The sequence below is a fragment of the Lepus europaeus genome, chromosome 4 (genome assembly GCF_033115175.1).
Source record: "Lepus europaeus isolate LE1 chromosome 4, mLepTim1.pri, whole genome shotgun sequence".
Taxonomy (NCBI): Eukaryota; Metazoa; Chordata; class Mammalia; order Lagomorpha; family Leporidae; genus Lepus; species Lepus europaeus.
Window position 1 is genome coordinate 73560664 of NC_084830.1, and position 13178 is coordinate 73573841.

A 13178-nucleotide genomic window follows, 5' to 3' on the forward strand; every position below is an offset into this window, starting at 1 on the left:
ATCCCGTCCTTTGTTCCTGCCCGCACAGTAGCCTGGAGCCTGCTCTTTATTGCCCCTCACACAGGACCCAGCACCCCGCTCCTCCCTGCAACCTGCATCAACTGTCACTACTGTCCATCAGCTCACTTGCACTACATCCCTAAACGCCAAGAACTCCACTTTCTCTCTCTCTCTCTTTTTCCTTCTTCCTATACCCCCGCCTTTGGTGGCAGAAGATAGAATTAATGATTGCCATAACTGAGAGAAACACATTCCTGCAGCCCAGATCTGTATCCACATATGCACCCTTCAACCTTCTCTCTTTCTCATGTATCAGACATCCAATGTTGGACACACACTCAACGAGGCGCTTCGTCCGTTGTCTTCATAATACTCTGAAGGTAAGCATTCATATCTCCATTTTACAGGGTTATAGAGGAGGCGCTGAAGCTTGTAATGGCTAGGTCACTGGTCCAAGGCTGCACAGCTAGCGGGGGTTGGTCCCTGGATTAGAACACAGGTCTCATGGAACCCAATACTTTTACTCACCTGCCTGAAAGTCATATTTGCAATTTCCTGTGATAGAGAGACAGCTAACAGAGGTAATTTCTACCACAGTTATAAAAAGTTGAAATTGAGTGGGGGGGGGTCTTTCACATAATACTCAAGCTTAAATTTGTGAAATAATTTCACATTCTGCCTAAGTGGCATTTTCCTAAGATTCCCCTAAGTAAAAGCAATTGAGGTTCATCGTTTTTTTCCCCGTCCTCCCACGTGTGGGGTGGAAGCTACTAGAGCCAAGTCATGGCTCTAAAGTAGAGAAACTAGAGAGAGGACGGTACCTAGGTTATTTAACCTTCCAGTGAATCTCTACATACACATTTAATAGTGTCTTCTATGGAACACACAGGCTAGTAGTCCATGTCACTCAACTTGAGAGGTCCAGGGATTTTTTTTTAAAGCAAATGATAAAGCAGAATTTAAAAACAATAAGTCAACTGTGCTAAATTCAATTCATAGAGAGCTATTGGTTGGCCTCAAGGGAAATAAACCATTATTGTAGAAGTTGAGATCAGGGGAGGCTTCTCAGAGGAGGTGGCTTTTTGGCTGCAACTTTGAAGGATAAATCTGTAGAGGTAATGAGGATGAAGCAGTGTGCCATTCTACACACAGCCTTGTGCACGTAGAACCAGAAGGGACTGTGCACCTGGTGATGAACTCTCGCTCTACAGGCAAGATAGAAAACCAGAGCGTTAGGGCTGAGAGAAGAGATGAGCAAGGGGAGACATTGAGCTTGTGACTGGAGCTGGAGGGAGGGCAGACTTCTGATGCTGTAGGAATAGGGGTGGAAGGAAGTTAGGGCAATGACAGATCCGACAGAGAAGTCTGATCTTCATCCTGTGGGGAAGGAGACACCATGTGGTAATCCTCAGATGAGGAAGGCTTTGATGGAAGCGGTGTGGCGAGCAGCTCTGTCTGCAAGTGGTGGACGGAACATGGCAATGGAGCAAGGTAGAAGACGGCTGCTACATCCCACAGCCCCACATGCGAGACGATGGCTGCCTTCTGAGGGTAGCTGTGGGCCAAATGTGAGAGGCGTTTTAAAGGGAAGACTCACAGAATTTGATGACAGATGGGTTATGAGGAAGAGGAGAATATTAGGGAAAAAAAGCTAACAGGCGAATCCCCCTCCTCCCCAGCATATTGAAATTAAATTGAAGATATTTTAAATAGGAAACATATTTCAGGACAAACTTTTTCCATGAAATATTTTCATTTCTCTTTTCATGGATCTAACCTAAAGTAAAGGTGAATTTGCCATATGACCATAGACTTAATTTCATACATGAGCCTCTTTTTCCCCCAAAGTCAATAATGAAGATAAAAATAACAATCTATTTAGAGTCAGCTTTTAGAAATTTTAATCCCCTGAAATTTACTCCATTTTCTTCCCCACAGAAATATTGCACAGGGACAAAAAGAACCAGATGTCCTGACCTGACCCATTGGTTGGCCTCATCCACATAGCAACAGTCGGGGAAATCTCAATACTATATATAGCTCAGCATCAGAAATCCTGCTTTAAGGATTTTTAGAGAATAAATCTGTTTTAAATCCACAAGGCAGAAAAAAAAAAAGAACCCAACCCCATCCGTTCCTACATGAATACAGGCTGAGGAAAGGAAATGAGAAGTGCCCCACTTGGCACCTGTCTCTACCATGATAACGGAAGTGGTCGTGGCGATCTGCCGGAAGTCACATACATTTCCTTAAGGGAAGCAGAGTGAAGCCCTGTTAGCTTTTTTGATAACGGTCTGCACTCAGCATCCACCACGCGTTCAGTCAAAACCTGGATTTGTGTCTTTTCGACTTCCTGTGCACCGTGTACCTCTGGGGAGCGGAGCTTTCAGCTCGTTTTCACCTCGGCGATTCCGCGCCGTAATGCCCACCTAGGTAATGCCCACCTAGAGAGAGGGATGCATCCACGGTGCACTCGAGGTCTCCCTGTTCCCAACTTTTTTTTCTCACTTCCTTGGGAGGGATCCCCCGTGTCCTCAAACACTTTTACAGCTGTGAAGCTGCTGATGGGAACTTCATGTGTGTTAGCAGCATAGCTCTGTCAGGAAGAGACCAAATGTCAAAGGGAGGTATGTGGAAGTCACCATAAATAAGGCTCTGAATGTTTGCCATCTGGCCCAGCAGATTTAGAATTTGACAAGAAACTAGGATTGCCTGTGGCAGTGCCTCTTCCCGCAAGCCCTTGCAGTTGGCTCAGTCACTTCCTATTACCCCGTGAGGGAGACAAAAACACAAGTCCGCCTCTTCAAGGTGTGAATGTATTCTTTCTCAACACTTCCTTCCTCTTTCTATCCTGCCTGCTGCTGCACACAAATGATCTAGGGGGGGTGGCATGGGGAGGGTTCTTCCGTATTCTCAGGGTCTTGTAGAGACAGCCTTGTGATCAGCCTGTAATACAGGGACCTGGGCTCTTGGGGCTCCCCTGGTGAAACCGCACCTTGCAGTGGTTAGGCTGACCTCATGCCCCTCACTTGCAGGAAATCCGCCTGGGAGGAAGAAATTTACTTTTTCCTGAAATATTTCTCCCCTAGTGAAAAATGGCATGAATCAACAGCATATGCTGTCCGTGTGGTTCTAATGCTGATACAACCAGAGATACTGGCTGGCTTTTCTGTCTTTATTTTTTTAAACTCTAGTTCCATTGTAAAGCCAAAATGGAATGACTGGAATTCCAAAAGACCTCAGCTTATGAACTCAGTCCTCTTTTGGTTATGTAATATCAGGAATCAGATAGTACTCTGTCAGAGTGAGTGCCTGGTTATTTATGAGATATTTTCTCAGGGAAGGACATTTTGGAGCCGATAACCAGAGATTATTCGGAATAACAACTAAACGCTACATGCTGTTTCAGTGTCTACTTTTTAAAAAAAAAAACAGAATTTAAAACAAATCAGCTATCTGCTTGGAAAAATTTATAAGGCAACTTGAAACCTCACTTCACAGGCATATTTATGCAGCTGAATTCTGACATCACAAAACACTAGCCATGAACCCTGTTATTCAAATGACGAAAGAGCTCCCTTTTGCGAATAGTTTCTGGACCGTATGATTCCACAGACTCTCACCTGAAGAGAATGAGGACACTGTTGGGTTTCTCTACCAAGTGTGGATGTCCAGGGCGAGTAAGAATTACCGTGCTCCCCAGGTACAGGCACGATGGGGTAAGGGAGAAGTCAATTTGGGGGCAAAAGCAGTAACTGAGCGGCTCACTTTTCTGGTTCCAAACTTTGCAAAACTGAGGATTTCCTATTTTCATCCCTGCTTTTACAATAGGGCGTCGAGTTTTAAGTTTGTTTTTTTTCCAATACCACAAATTAAACATAGTACACTGGCCTCAACCTCCTTGTTATATTCAGTTCAGTTTAATTTTGGTAGGTGCTTCTGGCAGAGCGGTTAACGACTACTCACATACATGATGACAACTCATTTTATGTTACCCCGGCACCGGATGGCCATTAATTTCCAATGACTAATTTATAATGAAAACCTTTTTTGTTTGTTTGTTTATAACCAAGCCTGAAAATCTATTTACATTTAATTAACACTTCAGATAGCCTGTTTAAAACCCATAAATGCAGTGACTTTAATGATCCATTACAGAGATGCTACTTTAGTTTTCCATGACTTGTAAAACTTTCACAAACAGATCTGCAAATGAATTACCTCCATCTGCTCCCCCTGCAGCTGCAAGAGGGTTATGTTAAAGAGCATTTTCCTCCTTCCTCCTTTTCTGCTTTTCTTCCAGCTCCCAGCATTTTTGTTTTCAAACCGGACTACCGGCACCCCCTTCTCTTATGCAGTTTCCAAACTTTACAGCCAAACTCCAAAAAATGTCTAAAAACTCTTTGCCCCATCATAAATCAGACATAATCTACCTTGCACATATCGGTTAAGAAAGCGTTTCCATCTCTGCAGCAACCCAGGCATCAGTCCTTAAAGGAATCGTTACACATCCAGTAGCAAAATGCAACAGTTTGAGAGTGCATTCTGACTGTGAAAGCTAAAAGAAATGCTCCCTTTACCTTGTCTGTTGTTTTGTTTTGTTTTGTTTTGTTTTTTCGAGCGATTTATGGCTCCCGTTTTGAGTTTATAACGGGGACACGAAAGGGTACACACATGGCTCCAAAACACATTTTCTTAGCTACACCTTCAAAAGCCAGGCAGGAGGAGTGTTCGTTCTACAAAGACAGCCAAGCATCAAGCTCTGTGCGCTGTTATCTGTGAGTCGTACAATAGCAGCATTGATAGGACAGCAACAACTGGCTTTGACACGTGTGCTGCGCTAGCATTCCGCTCAAAACTGCGTTAGAAGAGAGAGGGAGAGAGAAGCATTCAATGTCTTTTCCTTTACCTGAGCCAACTGCTTTTCTTGTGGCTGCTGCAAACGAATTCGTCCTCTTCTTCCCAAAGCCAAGTAGTTCTATTGCCTGCAACTCTCCCTTGGAGAAGACCACACAGCTCCAGCCAGGCAGCCTTCCTTCTCTTAATCCCCACTCGAATGTGATGACACACACTAACCCCAACCATCTGTTGAAACACGTCCTCAAGCACTCAGCACAGTGGTGTGTCAAGACAGGCTGCCCAATCCAATTGCTGGGGCTGGGCGTCTCTTACCGATTGAGAGGCAGAGGGCAGGGCTGAAACTGGAGGTCTGAGAACTCCCAGTCAAGTAACCTGAGATTTTCGCAGAGAAAGGACTGCTATAAAAAGAGGAGAAGTGGGAGGTGCCAGAGGGAAGGTGGAGGGAACGAATTACGCTGGTGGCCAGTTGTGCGTTACTTTTCACAACTCCTGCTGTGCCCCTGGGGACGCGGGGGACCCTGGCGAGGATGCCCGGAGACGCTTAAAACTCCTTTGCTGCCGATTCACGGAGGGCAGTCTGCTTGGCAAGCCACTCCCCCTCCCACCCCCGTAGGAGATAACAGATTCATCGTGACACGCGGATAAAGCGTTACCGTGGGAGTAGTTTGCACTGAAATGGTGACATCTACGTTTTGAAATCTAAACTCCCACCTTCCTTCGAGGAGATCGGAGATCGTGGCTGCCTTCTGCATTCCTGAGCCGGAGGGAGCAGGGGGCGCAGCGAAAAGCCGAACTTCTGCATGACCGTGCCCTGTCTCTGTTTGCCACAGGCAGAACTTCAGAAAGAGCCAATGGAAATCATTTTCAGTGCTATTCGAGTAAAATAGCACGCGCTCCCAGGGACAAAGGTGGCTTTTTTAAAAAAAAAATCACTTGCTGTTTTCAGACATCCTTTGGTATGAGACTTGTCATTGATCATGGTTATTGGCTTCTAGTTAATTGCACTTATAATGTCCCTGCAGCTCAAGCAGCCCATTAACAATTTTGCTTTGCAATGTTTTCAGGCGTTGACTCTTTAAAAACCTCCTTCTTATGTGTGTTATTATTAGTATTACTACTACTAGTAGTATTTCTCTTAACAGGTTTATAGAACTAATTTCTTTGATAATAGTCTGAACCACAAAATGGCTATACTTGTTATGGTACTTTAAGAAGATAACTGGAAAATAGATGACTTGTGATGAATGTCACCATTTCAAAAGTTCCATCAGATGTCTAGTGGATGTTGATGATCTGAGAGAGAAAATGGGAGTTTAAGTAGTACCAGTTCTGAGTAGTATCTGCTGGAAGCCAACATTTTAAATATTGCACCCTTTGAATTTTTTGGACTGGAAACAAACAAACAAACAAACAAACAAAAAAAAAACACCTTGAACCTTGAATCAAGCATCAGAATCTAGACTATAGACATCTGATACTGAGAGGGCCAGAACCACAGAGACAATTGCTCCAATTTCTCACAACGTGGACTTGATTAACTTGTTTTTACAGGGAATGTTATGTTAAGACACTTAGCATGTGCTCTTGGTACAATTCTGTGAAGCACTGGGTTGAGAATTGTGATTTTCAGATAAGGAATTTTTCCTAAAGCTGAGCTATAAGGAATGAAAAAGAAAAAAAGAAAGAAAAAAGAGTCAGAGGCAGGAGTCCTGCGTCATTTGCTCTGTTTCTTCCCAGAAGTGATTATGAAGTATCTGTTTCACAATACAGAGTGCATTCACTCAACCTGGACTGCTGATCGCCTCAGTGCAGCGACATCATCAACCTGAACAGTCCCAACAATAGCAAGTGGCAGGGCAGAGCAAAAACTTCCCTGGGGCACCATAAAATTTTTAATGGTGCCAATTATTGTAAGGCAATTGTTTCCTTTTTCTTTTTTTTGGGGGGGAGGGGTTAATCCAACCAGGTCTATGTCTGGAAATCTGGATTACCTCCACTGCATGGATTTTGAAGACCCTGGAGACTTTGTGAAGGTAGTTTGCCTTCCCTTAAACTGCACATTGAGTTATAAAAGGAAAATCTAAGAAACTGTAGAGGTTTCATCAATGCGATGCTTGTAACCCCCCATCTTCAGGACGTTTCCTACACGGGTCTGGCTAGGACCTACATTATAGTTTATAGTGCTTTTCAACGTGAATAGTTTATTCTGTGTAAATCTTTTCATTACAGCTCACTCTTCTTTCACTGATAACTCGAGCTATTTACTCAACTTAACATGTGCTTTAAAATTAAAAAAAAAAATACAAGCATACAATAGATAGTAGCCACTTGCTAGGTTCTTAATACCTAGAGTCTGCAGAGTGTAAAGACTACCTTTGAAAAGTGTTGCACAATGAGTCCACAAAGACACATTTTTCCTTGTTGGGCTGAAATGCTTTTGTTAGGGAAAATCAACTCAAACAAAAACGTGAAGCTGGTGCTGCAGGGGAAGGTCCCAGCTCCCCCTCTCCCTGTAGCCAGCTCTCGTGCTCAGCAGAATGTCAGTTTCGAAGTTAAGAATTTTCCATTACTTCCCTTCCTTTCGCCTTGCCATCTGCAAACAGTTTATTTTTTAAGGCGGAAAAAAAAAAGTGAAATTGATTCTGTCTTGAAAGATCTAAACCTAAAGTGCAGCACGTTCTAAGAGATGCTCTCCAGCATTTTAAAGTCAGGATGAGCAGGGTGAGGGCGTGTGCGGAGCGAAGAGCTTTGGCCTAGGGATGAAGCACGCACGCTCCTAAAATGAAAGATTAATTGTAGGTAACGGTGATATTGAAGAATAGCCCCCTCCTATTCTGTTCCCACAGTTAAAATGTCCCTTTACTTATTAGCTCCAATTAGTTTCCATGGTAACCGACCAGCCCTTGTAAACCCCGCACTCAGAGTTTCACTCATCTTTGTCTAGACTGAGTCACCACCCTCTTCCCCCACACATGGCGGTGCAGCGGGTCCATAGCCATATCCATGTCTCCCGCGCGCACATCCCGGGCACATAAGTGCCTGCATTCACTTTAGTGCTAGCACAATGATGGCCAAGGGAGAATGGAAGTGCCATTTAATCCCTCAGCTACAACGCGTGCATCTGCTACCGCACTAATTTCCACCCCTTTTTGGTTATTGTTTCTTGCAGTCTTGTTCTATTATCAGCTGTGTGCGGCTCGTAATTTCTTTTCAGGGAGGCCAATACAGTATAATAAAAACCTCATTAAGCAGAGCCACCTATCAGCCTTGCCGAAAACCCTAAACTGCTCTGGTTTTGTTGAACGAATCATTAAAGTGAAAAAGAAAATCCACTTGTTTGTCATGCTTGAAAAAAAGAGAACAAAGCTAACAGAAAGGTTTACCAAGCCAGGGGGCTAACGTGAAGATTTAATGCATTTAAGACACCGGGGTTCTTTTCCCCCTGCACTGTAAATTGGCCAAGAATCCCAACTTGAGCACAGTAAACAAATGATGGGGAGGCTGAGAGAAGTGTCCGCCAGACTCTTGCGTGTGTGTGTAAGCCCATGTGTGTGTGTGTGTGTGTGTGTGTGTGTGAATCTGTAGCATCTCGACACGCACAAGCTGTTGTGTACCATAATGCCAGGTGATGCTGCTGGAGTCCCTACAGTCCAGGGTCTGTGACTACAGCTGAAGAATCTGATGTGAAGGGTGTGGAGAGGTCTTCCGCAAATGCATGGAGTTTGGGGAGCTCAGTAAGCCCCAAGCTTTCATCATTTGTGCTGAATTTACTTCTCTGAACACAACTCAATTTCAGTTAAGATTATTTGTAGGCAATCAGTCCTTGACTTATAAGCATTCTTTCCTGTTGGTCTTGTTTTAGGGTTGTAACATTTTGTTTTAGTTTGAGGAAGAGAGAGAGATTCTATTTACTGGTTCACTTCCCGAATGCACATTAACAGCTCCTTCCAGGGGCCAAAGCCAGTGGCCAGGAAATCAGTTCAGGTCTCCCAGGTGTATGGCAGCTATCAAACCACCGACCTCCTAGGGTCTGCATTCATTGGAAGTTGGAGTCAGGAACCAGAGCCAAACTCCAAACCCAGGGATACTAGTTTGGGATGCAGGTGTCTTAACTGTTATGCTAAACACCTACCCTTGATGGGCATGTGTAGTCTTGGTAAAAGTAGATGGAAATGATAGCATTACAACTTCTCCTTTTCATACATACTACTCTTGCTGCCTGTTTCTCATTACCAATTTTGACATGCAAGTGATTGAGGATTAAGATTCCTCCAATTCTAATGGAATGTTTTATTCTTAAAACAGTTTCTGAGGTTGGCATCTGGTGTCATCTGTAATCTAAGTATTAGAAACAGGAAAGGAAAAATTCTGATCATCAATGCTGTGTCTGATAAGATATGGAAATCTGTGAAGTTCCTTACACTGATGAATTCTTCGATGGTAACATTTCTTAGATTTTTTTTCCCGTTAGGCAAATGACCAAAAAAAATCCCATGATCCTAGAAACAGGAATAACAGTTAGGGCTGGCATTTGGCACAGTGGTTAAGATGTCTGCATTCCAAATTGGGAGTGCCTGCATTCCAGTCCCTGCTCCACTTTGGATCCAGCTTCCTACAGATGCACACCCTAGGAAGTGGCAGGTGATGGCTAAAGTGGCTGGGTTCCTGCTCTGCATTATATGAGATGTGGATGGGATTTTGAGCTCTGGCTTTGGCCTGCCCAACCTCAGCTGTTGTGGACGTTTCGTGGAGTGAACCAGCATATGGAAGATCTCTCTATCTCTCTCGCTCCCTCTCTCTCCCTCTTCCTCTCTCCCCCCCTCTCTCTCCCTCTCCCTCTTTCATTTTGCCTTTAAAATAAGTAATAAATAAATAATAAATAAAAGTTTAAAAAAAAGTTAAAAAAAGCAATTAGCCCTTTGTCATTCACATCATAAATTTTAGAGACACAATAAATCTTGTAATTTGGAACACCTGCATATTTACATTACTTAAGGCTACACAACTTCAGATATCCCCTTATTCTCCAACTAAACTTTACTGCCTTTACTCACATTGAGCCAAATTGTTCTCAGAAAGAGAGGGAGCTATCGCTTGTTAAATGAATTCACATGATAGGCAACAAGCACCAGATTTGCTCATGTTTGCTGTGATTATGTCACCATGTAGGAGATGGTACTGGAGCCAGCAGTAGCTTTCGTACCAGAGAAATGGTTTTATCAATGTAGTGAATTCCCTTCAGGAAACACAAACCTGAAGCATCCTGAAAAGTGCTATGTGGTTGCACTGTAAATAATCCTGGGAAACTGAGGTGGGGTAGGAAATGACTTCAAAGAAAACAATGACATAACCATGGGGTATTTTAATGAAAGATGTTGCATTCCAAAGACTTATAGCAAATAGAATGGTAAAAATTTCCAAAATTCATTCTAAAACCATACTTGTAGGAATCAGTATTTAGTCTTCATTTGAAAAGATAATTAAATTTGTGGGATAGAAAAGAGAGAGAATAGATATCAACTAAGAGGAAAATGAGGATTCAGTAATAGAAACTTGAGTTTTATTGTTCGAATGTACCTAGAGATAGGATTGCTGCTATCTGTGATGAATTACACCTTGAGCCTAATAAGGCAGATAATTACCTTCTCTTTATAATATGCACATTTCCTAATTAAAGTAATTTGTATGAATGAAAACTGGAAGCAATAAGGAGCATCACTGTTGTCCAGAGAATGAAGTAGAATTTGCTTTTGGAAGGAAGTGTACACACAATTTATTTTAAATTTAACTTTGCATTTTAGTTATGTATTTGAGAAACAGAGACACACACAGAGAGAAATAGATGGGGGGAAGGGAGAGAGAGATAGAGAGAGAACTCTCATCTACTGTTTTATTCTTTAAATGTCAGTGAAAGCTAGGTATGGGGTGGAGCTGAACCCAAGAGCCTCAAACGCTATCCAAGTCTTGCATGTGGATGGCAGGAACCCAATTACTTGAGTCATCACCACTGCCTTCCTTTACAAGGTCTACAGTGAAAAGGAGCCGTAGTCAGGACCTGGGAATAAAATCCAGGTTTATGAATGTGAGGTGTGGGCATCTTGACTGTTAGGATGAAAGCCTTCTCCCTAATATATATTTTTTAAAAAGATTTATTTATTTGAAAGGCAGAGTGACAGAAAGAGAGAGGAAGAGACAAAGAGAAAGAAAAAGAGAGGATCCCCTATCTGCTGGTTCATTCTCCAACTGCCCACAATACTTGCAGCTGGGGCAGGTGAAAGGCAGAATTCTGACCAGAATTCCAACTGTGTTTCTGGCACGGGTGTCAGGAACACAAGTTCTTGGACCATCACCTGCTGCCTCCCAGGCGCATTAGCAAGAAGCTGGATCAGAAGCAGAATCAGGACTTCTGATATAGGATGCCAGTACTTCAAGTAGCGGGATTGATCCACTGTGAAAAATGCCTCTGACCCCACCTCCCCAAATCTAGTTGAGAAAGGAGAAAATTGAGGCTGCGGAAGGTACAAGGGTAACATTTGAGTCATTAATGGAACTGGGAATACACCCCAAGATTTAATCTACCAGCTTATCTATTTTCTCTCAATAACGTGCTTTCATTAGAAACAAAATTCTGAACTGCAAAGATTCTCCTAAACTAGAGTGACTGTGCTTTATACATGCTATATTATGTGATTTGAGAAATCAGTGTAAATTTAGATACAAAAAATTCCTTTAGTTATGCACTATTTCTTCATTAAACCATCAGAAGGGTTAAAAGGCGTGAGAGCTGGTAGGTAGTCGTTATTATAAGTACAGTGGAGATTCATTCAATAAACACTGGTTAAAGTGATTTTTATAATGGCCATGCTTTACTGTAACAATTGAGATGGGTCCCAGCGGGCACATCACCGCGTCACTCCCTCTCTTTCTTTCATTTTTTTTTTTTTTTTACAAAAAATATGACTGAGATTTAGGGATGTCTCAACGACATTGATGCTGTATAGATTTTAGAAGAACTGGACAGCAGATTCTGAACTAAAAAAAGTTTTCCTTGTTTGAGTCGTAAAACAATTGGATTATCAGGTAGGAATGTGTCCCGGTTATTTCCTCATGTTCAAGACATTAACAAAAGCATATTGCCCCTCATCCAGGATCTAGTTTCCAAAAGTAGAGTTCTTTGCTTTTCTCAGAGTTATTTAAAAAAATTGAAATGTAAAATTGAGCCTTAGGTGAGTTGAAGCAATAAAAAATTTAGTGGCAAAGCGATAATCATTGAACCAACATAACAGAAGACAATAGAGGCGTGGGTGTTGTGTTGCAGTGAGCTGCACTGCAGCTCCAGGTACCTGCATGTGAAGTCGGAGTAACAATGCTGGCTACTCTGCTTCAGAGCAGCTTCCTACTAAGGCGCCTGTGAAGGCAGCAGATAAAGACCCAAGTATTTGAGTCCCTGCCACTCACACGGGAGACCTGGATGGAGTTCTGGGCACCTGGCTTTGGCCTGATCCAGCCCTAGCTATTGTGGCCATCCAGGGGTTGAACCAGCAGATGAACATCTCTCTGTGTCTATTGCTCTCTTTCTGTTACTCTTTCAAACGAATAAATAAACAAACCTTGCAAAAAAAAAGAAAGGAAGATAATAGAAAAATAAAGACATAGGGCAAAAGTGATACTGTTTAATAAAAATAAAAAACAAAAAACCTCTTAGTAGGAAAAAGAGGAGGACTTTTTTTCTCTTAGACTCCAAAGTCAAGTCATTGCAAAATCAGAAACTCTTTGAAAGCAGAAACTGTGCCTTCTGTTTTTGCATATCTTCTCTCCAAACACAGCACCGTGCATTTACATGATGGGTCTTCAATACAAGTTTCCAGCGTTGGTAGGTTGCTTGTCTTGGTAGAATTTCCATGAGCTGTTTCTTCAACCACAGAGCTTGGCACCTCAGAGGAGATACAGCATTTTTTGAAATCGATTTGCTGTAGGCATTTACTTCTCGGTAAACTGACCTGCTGAGTTCATAGAGATTCAAAAGCAGAATATGGTTCCTTGGCATTCTTTCCTTTCTCACTTTAAGGACATAATGTGTGCCTACCACTCACTTAAAACTACTGGGAAGTAAGTACATGTGTGAAAGTTCCTAAGTAACAAACGCCCAAGCTTACCTCTGTGACAGTCTTGACCGAGAAACCAGAGCTTACAGATAGATGTTAAGAAAAGGTTTGTTTCCATGGAACTCAGTTTTCTTCAAAGGAGCAGCAATGTTTTGTTGTTTACTCAATAGATCAATGTGATTTTTGCAGGCTAAATAAGAGCTTGGATTTTGA

General features: G+C 42.5%; 1 protein-coding gene across 3 annotated transcripts in view; it reads right to left on the reverse strand.

Moving 5' to 3' along the window:
- SULF1 (sulfatase 1) overlaps positions 1 to 5209 on the reverse strand; it is a 193266-nt gene extending 188057 nt beyond the window's left edge. For 2 of the 3 annotated variants that reach the window (XM_062188383.1, XM_062188380.1), the window contains exon 1: positions 4910 to 5209. The gene's annotated coding sequence lies outside the window, so the exon portion shown is untranslated. The remainder of the gene's footprint in view (positions 1 to 4909) is intronic. The other variant, XM_062188382.1, reaches the window with a different exon arrangement.
- Between the last annotated feature and the right edge of the window lie 7969 nt (positions 5210 to 13178).